The following is a 12,873-nucleotide window of genomic DNA, read 5'->3' as shown; positions in this document are numbered from 1 at the left end:
TTTAAGAACCTTTTAGAATATTGTGTGGTACTATTACAAAGCATTAAATCAGAATGGGCCATTATGCTTTCATATATATATTTAAAGAATGGCCTCCTAGCAATTTCCTACTTTAAAATGACATTGAAAACAAATATTTTAACCTTGAATTTAGAGTACTTGATAAATACTCATGCAAAGGTATTTTGATGGACAGTTAACTATTAATGTAGGAAAGAACAAAAAAAACAGATGCATGAACGTAAAGCAATGAATACATTCACTATAAAAATAATCAAGAGTTCTGTAAACTGTGAATTTTGACTATCTAATATTGTTTCGCTTTTTGGGAGAAGTACTTGAAGGTATTTTTTTCTTTTTTTCTGAAACTCGATATGTATACATGTCGGTATTTTGAACCTGATTCAGAAAACGAAATGGCTGACTGGCGCCCTGTTTGTATTTTCAATATTTGGACTTTGGACTTTGGAATATTGTTATCGTTATTTCTCATAAAGTTCTTGATAGTTTAAATTTGTTATTACTACATGTATCTTCAAAACGTTCTTCATGCATTAATTGAATTTCAGAAAGATCTACTTGGATCTCTCTAAAATTACACATCATGACGAAAAGAAGAAAAAAAGAAACATGCGAAAAGAGGAGAGAAGTTTGATGGTTGGCGCTGAGATTCCTCTGGAAACTCTTATTCCTATTGCAATTAGTTTGTTTATTTAGCAACACTGTCCTCCGGGTGTCAAGTTCTAGTGCTTTGCCTTATATTTAGGGACAGAGATAAATGATAACCTAATTAAACAATTCACGAACAAGGAATTATCGTGAGTCTCATGGCTAGTCTACAGATGTAGTACCACAATCCAAACAGTTTTTATCATGTAATTGATGTTGGACAAAAATCAAAACCAGTGCGTAAACACTCTAAGTGCCCTGGGCTCTGAAACTAACAAAATGGTCAAACACATTATTCTTCAAAACCGACGAAGAAATACAGACGAAATGGCGTCCAAAACAAGTCTGGACTGGCAGTCATGACAGTATTAAGTTTTTGACTGGCAGTCACGACAGTATTAAGTTTTTGACTGGCAGTCACGACAGTATGAAGTTTTTGACTGGCAGTCACGACAGTATGAAGTTTTTGACTGGCAGTCACGACAGTATGAAGTTTTTGTTATGGCCGGAGGTGAAAATGAAAGCCAATATTTTGAGAACCTTGATTAGGATCAAATTCACATTGTCTTACGTTATACTACAGCAAGGTGATTGTGGGGATGTATCCCGATCTTTGCATAAAATATGTCATCACTAAAGTGTTCATGTCTATCATCCATATCTACAATAGCCAGACATCTACACAGACCGACGATCGTGCGGCTCACTCAATACATAGTTTATCTATATTTCAAAAAGTGTCACATCGCTCCACTGCGTTCACGTGCCACTCCGGTATGACATTTAAGGCATGATGTATGCATGCATTTCTCAACGCAATAAATTATCTATGCGGCTCTGTGATATCCATCAGCAAGTCATACACGTATACTGCTACCTTGAATTAAAAGCTACTAAATCCTTAATGAAGAGTTCCAATTCATTCGGTTTTCAACGTGAAGTGTCATCCCTTCTAAGCAACAAAGCGATTTTTGTCTACACCGTATTCTTCCTTTTTTTCCCTTTTTTTTAAAATTTATTATTCCACTTTTATAATTCCGTAGACGCATCGTTTACCTCTAGAATTGTAGACAAAAATTCAAGGGACAGACAGGCGTGATGATTCATCGGAAAGTCATTATGCTCCAACTGGGGACTCGGAATAGTCTAAAATATGATTAGGATTACCCAATTATATAATGAAGTGGAGACAGAGAAGAACAAAGACGAAAACCAAAGAACGTGAAGATTAGCAATCAAAACGAAAAAAGAAAAGTTACATATACAATACAGACAATATACAGTACAACCAAGGTACAGTACAGACACGGTACAGTACAGACAAGGTACAGTACAGACAAGGTACAGTACAGACACGGTACAGTACAAACAATATGCAGTCCCGAAACGGTACAGTACAACCAAGGCACAGTACAGACACGGTACAGTACAGACAAGGTACAGTACAGACAAGGTACAGTACCGACACGGTACAGTACAAACAATATGCAGTACCGAAACGGTACAGTACAACCAAGGCACAGTACAGACAAGGTACGGTACAGACAAGGTACAATACAGACATGGTACACTACAGAAAAGGTACAGTACAGACAAGGTACAGAACAGACAAGGTACACTACAGACAAGGTACACTACAGACAAGGTACAGTACAGACACGGTACAGTACAGAAAAGGTAAAATACAGACAAGATACAGTACAAACACAGAACATTACAAACACAGTACATAACAGACAATGTACACTACAGACATGGTACAGTAAAAACACAGTACAGTACAAACACGCTACAGTACAGACACGGTACAGTACATACAAGGTACAGTACAGACAATGTACACTACAGACATGGTAAAGTACAAACACGGTACAGTACAGACACGGTAGATAACAGACAAAGTACAGTACAGACACTGTACAGTACAGACATGGTACAGTACAGAAACGGTACAGTACAGACACTGTACGGTACAGAAAAGGTAGAGTACAGACACGGTACAATACAGAAAAAGTACAGTACAGACAAGGTACAGCACAGACAGGGTACAGTACAGACAAGATACAGTACAGACAAGGTACAGTCCAGACAAGCTACGGTACAGACAAGATACAGTACAGACAAGCTACGGTACAGACAAGATACGGTACATACAAGGTACGGTACAGACAAGGTACGGTACAGACAAGGTACGGTACAGACAAGATACAGTACAGACAAGGTACGGTACAGATACGGTACATTACAGACACGGTACAATACAGAAAAAGTACAATACAGAAAAAGTACAGTACAGACAAGGTACAGTCCAGACAAGCTACGGTACAGACAAGATACAGTACAGACAAGGTACGGTACAGACAAGGTACGGTACAGACAAGGTACGGTACAGACAAGGTACGGTACAGACAAGATACAGTACAGACAAGCTACGGTACAGACAAGGTACGGTACAGACAAGATACAGTACAGACAATGTACGGTACAGACACTGTACAGTACAGACACGGTACAGTAAAGAAACGGTACAGTACAGACACGGTACAGACAAGGTACAGTACAGACAAGGTACGGTACAGACAAGGTACAGTACAGACAAGGTACACTACAGACACGGTACAGTAGAGAAAAGATACAGTACAGACAGGGTACGGTACAGACAAGGTACAATACAGACAAGGTACGGTACAGACAAGGTACAGTACAGACAAGGTACAGTGCAAACACAGTATAGTACAGACACGATACAGTACAGAAAAGGAACAGTACAGACAAGGTAAAATACAAATTCTAACACGATTCGTTTGCAACGCGTGTTTTGATTGGTTGCGGACCGACTTCTAATCTGCGATAGAACCACGACATATCGTGTTAAGCCACGCCCCGTTTCTAATCAAAACAATATGGCGTCAAGTTCGACTCGTAGCGAAATTCAACACTCTGCAGCATTTATGATTGATGACCTGTGATATTGGAATCGAAAGTGAAGAAATCGAATAGAATGAATTAACTTAATAAATTTAACAAAAATCGTTAACTTCATTCTTACCGTCATTTATCGATTGAAACGTTCATTTCGTCCGTGTGTAAGCATCTAAGGTCAAGTAAAATCCGAAATGAAATGGAACAAGTGCACATAACTTTCACATAACGATTGAGCCTATAGAAACACATCAACTCTGACTTTGTCAAAATGCACATGTCGTTAAGCATACTGCATAAATCCAAATATGTCGTAAAATCTTCTGTAACAGGACTTTCACAACAATCCAAATACACCGCTTCGTCAACATACAGATCGAACTCTCGCCAGTATGGGCGTGGCCAATTGACCGACTTTGAAAGCTTCTCTCTGATTGGTCAATCCGCCACAGTATGACACGTAACTAGCGGAGGTCACAGAGTACTTAACAGCGTACTTGTAGCGATGTAAAACAATGTTTCTAAATATATGCGATAGTAAACGTGTTAGAATGGGGATAGTACGTTGTTTTTCGTGGCTATACTGGCGATTAGAACATGAAATTTGGTTTAAACTCTCGACCTATCGGTCTCGAGTTCAAACCAAATTTCATGTTCTAATCGCCAGTATAGCCACGAAAAACAACATACTATCCCCTAAGTAGAGTACAGACAAGGTACGGTACAAACATAGTACAGTACAGACACGGTACAGTACAGAAAAGGTACAGTACAAACAATGTACAGTGCAGACATGGTACAGTACAAACAAAGTACAGTACAAACACGGAACAGTACAGACACGGTACAGTACAGACACGGTACAGTACAGACAAGGTACAGTACAGACAATGAGCATTACAGACAAGGTACAGTACAGACAATGAGCATTACAGACAAGGTAAAGTACAGACAAGGTACAGTTCAGACACAGTACAGTACATACACGGTACAATACACACAAGGTACAGTACAGACAAGGAACAGTACAGATAAGATACAGTGCAGACAATATACAGTACAAACACAGTACAAACACAGTACAAACACAGTACAGTACAGACACGGTAGAGTACAGACAATGTACAGTACTGACAATATACAGTAGTGACAATGTACAGTATAGACATGGTACAGTATAGACACGGTACAGTACAGATACGGTAGAGTACAGAAAAGGTACAGTACAGACAAGGTACGGTACAGACAAGGTAAAATACAGACAAGATACAGTACAAACACAGTACAGTACAGACACGGTAGAGTACAGACAATGTACAGTACAGACAAGGTACAGCATAGACACGGTACAGTACAGACACGGTACAGTACATACAAGGTAAAGTACAGACAATGTAAAGTACAGACATGGTACAGTACAAACACAGTACAGTACAAACACGGTACAGTACAGACACGGTACAGTACAGACACTGTACAGTACAGACACTGTACAGTACAGACACTGTACAGTACAGACACGGTACAGTAAAGAAACGGTACAGTACAGACACGGTACAGACAAGGTACAGTACAGACAAGGTACGGTACAGACAAGGTACAGTACAGACAAGGTACACTACAGACACGGTACAGTAGAGAAAAGATACAGTACAGACAGGGTACGGTACAGACAAGGTACAATACAGACAAGGTACGGTACAGACAAGGTACAGTACAGACAAGGTACAGTGCAAACACAGTATAGTACAGACACGGTACAGTACAGACAAGGTACAGTACAGACACGATACAGTACAGAAAAGGAACAGTACAGACAAGGTAAAATACAAAGTAGAGTACAGACAAGGTACGGTACAAACATAGTACAGTACAGACACGGTACAGTACAGAAAAGGTACAGTACAAACAATGTACAGTGCAGACATGGTACAGTACAAACAAAGTACAGTACAAACACGGAACAGTACAGACACGGTACAGTACAGACACGGTACAGTACAGACAAGGTACAGTACAGACAATGAGCATTACAGACAAGGTACAGTACAGACAATGAGCATTACAGACAAGGTAAAGTACAGACAAGGTACAGTTCAGACACAGTACAGTACATACACGGTACAATACACACAAGGTACAGTACAGACAAGGAACAGTACAGACAAGATACAGTGCAGACAATATACAGTACAAACACAGTACAAACACAGTACAGTACAGACACGGTAGAGTACAGACAATGTACAGTACTGACAATATACAGTAGTGACAATGTACAGTATAGACACGGTACAGTATAGACACGGTACAGTACAGACACGGTACAGTACATACAAGGTACAGTACAAACAATGTACAGAACAGACATGGTACAGTACAAACACAGTACAGTACAAACACGGAACAGTACAGACACGGTACAGTACAGACACTGTAAAGTACAGACAAGGTACAGTACAGACACGGTACAGTACAGACAAGTTACAGTACAGACATGGTACAGTACAAACACAGTACAGTACAGAGACGGTACAGTACAGACAAGATACAGTACAGAAACGGTACAGTACAGAAAAGGTACAGTACAGACAAGGTACGGTACAGACACGGTACAGTACAGAAAAGGTACAGTACAGACAAGATACAGTACAGACAAGGTACAGTACAACAGTACATTACAGACTAGATACAGTACAGACATGGTACAGTACAGAAAATGTACAGTACAGACAAGGTACGGTATACACAAGGTACAATACAGACAAGGTACGGTATACACAAGGTACAATACAGACAAGGTACAGTACAGACAAGGTACAGCACAGACACGGTACAATACACAAACGGTACAGTACAGGCAAGGTACAGTACAGACAAGATACAGTGCAGACAATATACAGTACAGACACGGTACAGTACAGACACGGTACAGTACATAATAGGTACAATGCAGACAAGATACAGTACAAACACAGTAAAAACACAGTACAGTACAGACACGGTAGAGTACAGACAATGTACAGTACTGACAATGTACAGTATAGACACGGTACAGTACAAACACGGTACACTACATACAAGGTACGGTACAAACAATGTACAGTGCAGACATGGTACAGTACAAACAAAGTACAGTACAGACAAGGTACAGTACAGACACGGTACAGCACAGACACGGTACAGTACAGACAAGGTACAGTACAGACATGGTACAGTACAAACACAGTATAGTGCAGACACGGTACAGTACAGACAAGGTACAGTACAGACAATGAGCATTACAGACAAGGTACAGTACAGACAATGAGCATTACAGACAAGGTAAAGTACAGACAAGGTACAGTTCAGACACAGTACAGTACATACACGGTACAATACACACAAGGTACAGTACAGACAAGGAACAGTACAGACAAGATACAGTGCAGACAATATACAGTACAGACACGGTACAGTACAGAATAGGTAAAGTACAGACAAGGTACGGTACAGACAAGGTACAATGCAGACAAGATACAGTACAAACACAGTACAAACACAGTACAGTACAGACACGGTAGAGTACAGACAATGTACAGTACTGACAATATACAGTAGTGACAATGTACAGTATAGACACGGTACAGTATAGACACGGTACAGTACAGACACGGTACAGTACATACAAGGTACAGTACAAACAATGTACAGAACAGACATGGTACAGTACAAACACAGTACAGTACAAACACGGAACAGTACAGACACGGTACAGTACAGACACAGTACAGTACAGACACTGTAAAGTACAGACAAGGTACAGTACAGACACGGTACAGTACAGACAAGTTACAGTACAGACATGGTACAGTACAGACACAGTACAGTACAGAGACGGTACAGTACAGACAAGATACAGTACAGAAACGGTACAGAACAGAAAAGGTACAGTACAGACAGGTACAGTACAGACAAGGTACTGTACAGACATGGTACAGTACAAACACAGTACAGTACAGCCCGGTACAGTACATACAAGGTACAGTACAGACAATGTACAGTACAGACATGGTACAGTACAAACACAGTACAGTACAAACACGGTACAGTACACACAAGATACAGTACACACAAGGTACAGCACAGACACGGTACAGTACAGACAAGGTACAGTCCAGACAAGCTACGGTACAGACAAGGTACGGTACAGACAAGATACAGTACAGACAAGGTACGGTACAGACAAGGTACGGTACAGACAAGATACAGTACAGACAAGCTACGGTACAGACAAGGTACGGTACAGACAAGATACAGTACAGACAATGTACGGTACAGACACTGTACAGTACAGACACGGTACAGTAAAGAAACGGTACAGTACAGACACGGTACAGACAAGGTACAGTACAGACAAGGTACGGTACAGACAAGGTACAGTACAGACAAGGTACACTACAGACACGGTACAGTAGAGAAAAGATACAGTACAGACAGGGTACGGTACAGACAAGGTACAATACAGACAAGGTACGGTACAGACAAGGTACAGTACAGACAAGGTACAGTGCAAACACAGTATAGTACAGACACGATACAGTACAGAAAAGGAACAGTACAGACAGGTAAATAAAGTAGAGAAAGACAGTAAAAAAGGTACAGAAAAGGACAGTAGAAAAGTACAAAAAAAGTACAGACAGGACGTACAAACAAAGTAATACAAACAAAAAAACAAAAAAAACCGGTAAGTACAACAAGGGACAGTACAGGGCAGAAAAAAGCAAAAGGACAGGAAAAATGCATTTCAAAAGGTAAGACAAAAGGTTAACAATACAGTAAAACAGACAGTTACAACAAAGGAAAAGGAAAGTACAGATAAGAACGGAGACAATAAAACAACAGGTACAAAAAAAAAACACAGACAGGTACAGAAAAGAAAAAGGATACAAATTAAATACAAAGGAAAGAAAAAGGACAGTAAGACAGTACAGTCAAAGTAAGAAAAGAAAAGGTAAACAAACAAGGTTAAAAATAAACAAGGTAATAAGAAAAAATACAGACAAACAGAAGTGGACAGGTAGGTACAGAAAAAAGTACAGACGTAAAAGAACAGGAAAAAAAAAGGTACAGTACATACAAGGTAAAGTACAGACAATGTAAAGTACAGACATGGTACAGTACAAACACAGTACAGTACAAACACGGTACAGTACAGACACGGTACAGTACAGATACTGTACAGTACAGACACTGTACAGTACAGACACGGTACAGTAAAGAAACGGTACAGTACAGACACGGTACAGACAAGGTACAGTACAGACAAGGTACGGTACAGACAAGGTACAGTACAGACAAGGTACACTACAGACACGGTACAGTAGAGAAAAGATACAGTACAGACAGGGTACGGTACAGACAAGGTACAATACAGACAAGGTACGGTACAGACAAGGTACAGTACAGACAAGGTACAGTGCAAACACAGTATAGTACAGACACGGTACAGTACAGACAAGGTACAGTACAGACACGATACAGTACAGAAAAGGAACAGTACAGACAAGGTAAAATACAAAGTAGAGTACAGACAAGGTACGGTACAAACATAGTACAGTACAGACACGGTACAGTACAGAAAAGGTACAGTACATACAAGGTACAGTACAGACATGGTACAGTACAAATACATTACAATACAAACATAGTACAGTACAAACACAGTACAGTACAGACACGGTACAGTACAGACACGGTACAGTACAGACAAGGTACAGTACAGACAATGAGCATTACAGACAAGGTACAGTACAGACAATGAGCATTACAGACAAGGTAAAGTACAGACAAGGTACAGTTCAGACACAGTACAGTACATACACGGTACAATACACACAAGGTACAGTACAGACAAGGAACAGTAACAGACAGATACAGTGCAGACAATATACAGTACAGACCACGGTACAGTACAGAATAGGTAAAGTACAGACAAGGTACGGTACAGACAAGTACAATGCAGACAAGATACAGTACAAACACAGTACAAACACGTACAGTACAGACACGGTAAGTACAGACAATGGTACAGTACTGACAATATACAGTAGTGACAATGTACAGTATAGACACGGTACAGTATAGACACGGTACAGTACAGACACGGTACAGTACATACAAGGTACAGTACAAACAATGTACAGAACAGACATGGTACAGTACAAACACAGTACAGTACAAACACGGAACAGTACAGACACGGTACAGTACAGACACTGTAAAGTACAGACAAGGTACAGTTACAGACACGGGTACAGTACAGACAAGGTACAGTAAAGACATGGTACAGTAAAACACAGTTACAGTACAGAGACGGTACAGTACAGACAAGATACAGTACAGAAACGTACAGTACGAAAAGGTACAGTACAGACAAGGTACGGTACAGACACGGTACAGTACAGAAAAGGTACAGTACAGACAAGATACAGTACAGACAAGGTACAGTACAAACACAGTACAGTACAGACAATGTACATTACAGACTAGATACAGTACAGACATGGTACAGTACAGAAAATGTACAGTACAGACAAGGTACGGTATACACAAGGTACAATACAGACAAGGTACGGTATACACAAGGTACAATACAGACAAGGTACAGTACAGACAAGGGTACAGCACAGACACGGTACAATACACAAACGGTACAGTACAGGCAAGGTACAGTACAGACAAGATACAGTGCAGACAATATACAGTACAGACACGGTACAGTACAGACACGGTACAGTACAGACACGGTACAGTACATAATAGGTACAATGCAGACAAGATACAGTACAAACACAGTAAAAAACACAGTACAGTACAGACACGTACAGTACAGACAATGTACAGTACTGACAATGTACAGTATATACACGGTACCAGGACAAACAACGGTACACTACATACAAAGGTACGGTACAAACAGATGTACAGTGCAGACATGGTTACAGTACAAACAAGTACAGTACAGGACCAGGTACAGTACAGACACGGCTACAGCACAGACACGGTCCAGTACAGACAAGGTACAGTACAGACACGGTACATTACAGACACGGTACAGTACAGACAAGATACAGTACAGAAACGGTACAGAACAGAAAAGGTACAGTACAGACAAGGTACAGTACAGACAAGGTACTGTACAGACATGGTACAGTACAAACACAGTACAGTACAGCCACGGTACAGTACATACAAGGTACAGTACAGACAATGTACAGTACAGACATGGTACAGTACAAACACAGTACAGTACAAACACGGTACAGTACACACAAGATACAGTACACACAAGGTACGGTACAGACAAGGTACAGTACAGACAAGGAACAGCACAGACACGGTACAGTACAGAAAGAGTACGGCACAGACAAGGTACAGTACAGACAAGGTACAGTACAGACAAGGTACAGTACAGACAAGGTACAGTACAGACAAGGTACGGTACAGACAAGGTTCAGTACAGACAAGGTACAGTACAGACAATGTACAGCACAGACACGGTACAGTACAGAAAAAGTACGGCACAGACAAGGTACAGTACAGACAGGATACAGTACAGACAAGGTACAGTACAGACAAGGTACAGTACAGACAAGGTACAGTACAGACACGGTACAGTACAGAAAAGGTACAGTACAGACAAGGTACGGTACAGACATGGTACAGTACAAACATAGTACAGTACAGACACGGTACAGTACAAAAAGGTACAGTACAGACAATGTACGGTACAGACAAGATACAGTACAGACAAGGTACTGTACAGACAAGGTACAGTAAGACAAGGTACAGTACAGACAATGTACAGCACAGACACGGTACAGTACAGACACGGTACAGTACATACAAGGTACAGTACAGACAATGTACGGTACAGACAAGATACAGTACAGACAAGTTACTGTACAGACAAGGTACATTAAGACAAGGCACAATACAGACAATGTACAGTACAGACACGGTACAGTACAGACACAGTACAGTACAGACAAGGTACAGCACAGACACGGTACAGTACAGAAAATGTACGGCACAGACAAGGTACAGTACAGACAGGATACAGTACAGACAAGATACAGTACAGACACGGTACAGTACAGACACGGTACAGTACAGACAAGTTACAGTACAAAGAAGTACAGTACAGACACGGTACAGTAAGAAAAAGTACGGCACAAACAATTTACATTACAGACAAGGTACAATACAAACAAGGTACAGCGAACTGAGATATAAACAAAGTAGTATTATCAGCGAAATGAAATACGTAATAAATAACGTAGTAACATCAGCGAACTCTCTCTCTCTCTCTCTCTCTCTCTCTCTCTCTCTCTCTCTCTCTCTCTCTCTCTCTCTCTCTCTCTCTCTCTCTCTCTCTCTCTCAGTGGCAATGATAATACAAGTAGTATATTGAACATCACCTCATTGAACATTAACAAAAGTATTGTTATATTGTCAATGGAATATAAAAACTCATCACATCGTTAATACACAAGTACATATACAAAGGTAAAGTTGAAGCTCGATACAAAATAACAATAAGCTCAGGGCACAACAAAACAATGGAATGTCATTTAATCAATACCATTTAGTAGTTTATGGTTCCTGACCACTCAGCGCCACTATATTACATTTGATAACTAATAGTGGATCTCGTTTGCTGTTTTGTTAGAAACGATACTTTATCAATACCTACAAACGATACTTTATCAATACCTACAAAGAATTCATCCGTGTTTGTTACTGTGAATTTGTACAAACCACATACGCTTTAGCATATAGCTTTTAAACAATTGTAGGTAGATGTCAACCGAGGAAAAAACCATAGCAAAGAATCATATGGTAGCTAATTACTTATCTAACATAACTGGTAAACATTGAAATACTGATTTTCCTCGGAGCGGCAGGGCTTTTTTTCGTAACTCCTAATTTAAAAATGGTGTTTTCTTTGCCATCTATTTACTTAAAATTAATCTAATTTAACACGAATTAGTGTATTTGGTGTCTTTTTGTTTTGAATAAAAAGAGCAAAACAAAGACTTGAAACTGCGAAGGACGTGGTAAAAGCTCAAATTGTGCATTGGCGGAATCACCGACTGTTCCATTAATTTTTATCTTTTCCCATATAGTTATTAAAAGTTAAACAAGAGGCCCATGGGCCTTGACGGTCACCTGAGATTTGAAATATTTCAGTTAATTTAATTGACCCTTTTTGAACCCACCCATCAGCCCCTAGGGGTC

Source organism: Pecten maximus, chromosome 1 (genome assembly GCF_902652985.1).
Source record: "Pecten maximus chromosome 1, xPecMax1.1, whole genome shotgun sequence".
Lineage (NCBI taxonomy): Eukaryota > Metazoa > Mollusca > Bivalvia > Pectinida > Pectinidae > Pecten > Pecten maximus.
The sequence above is the reverse complement of the archived record's forward strand: the minus strand, read 5'-3'. Positions refer to the sequence as shown.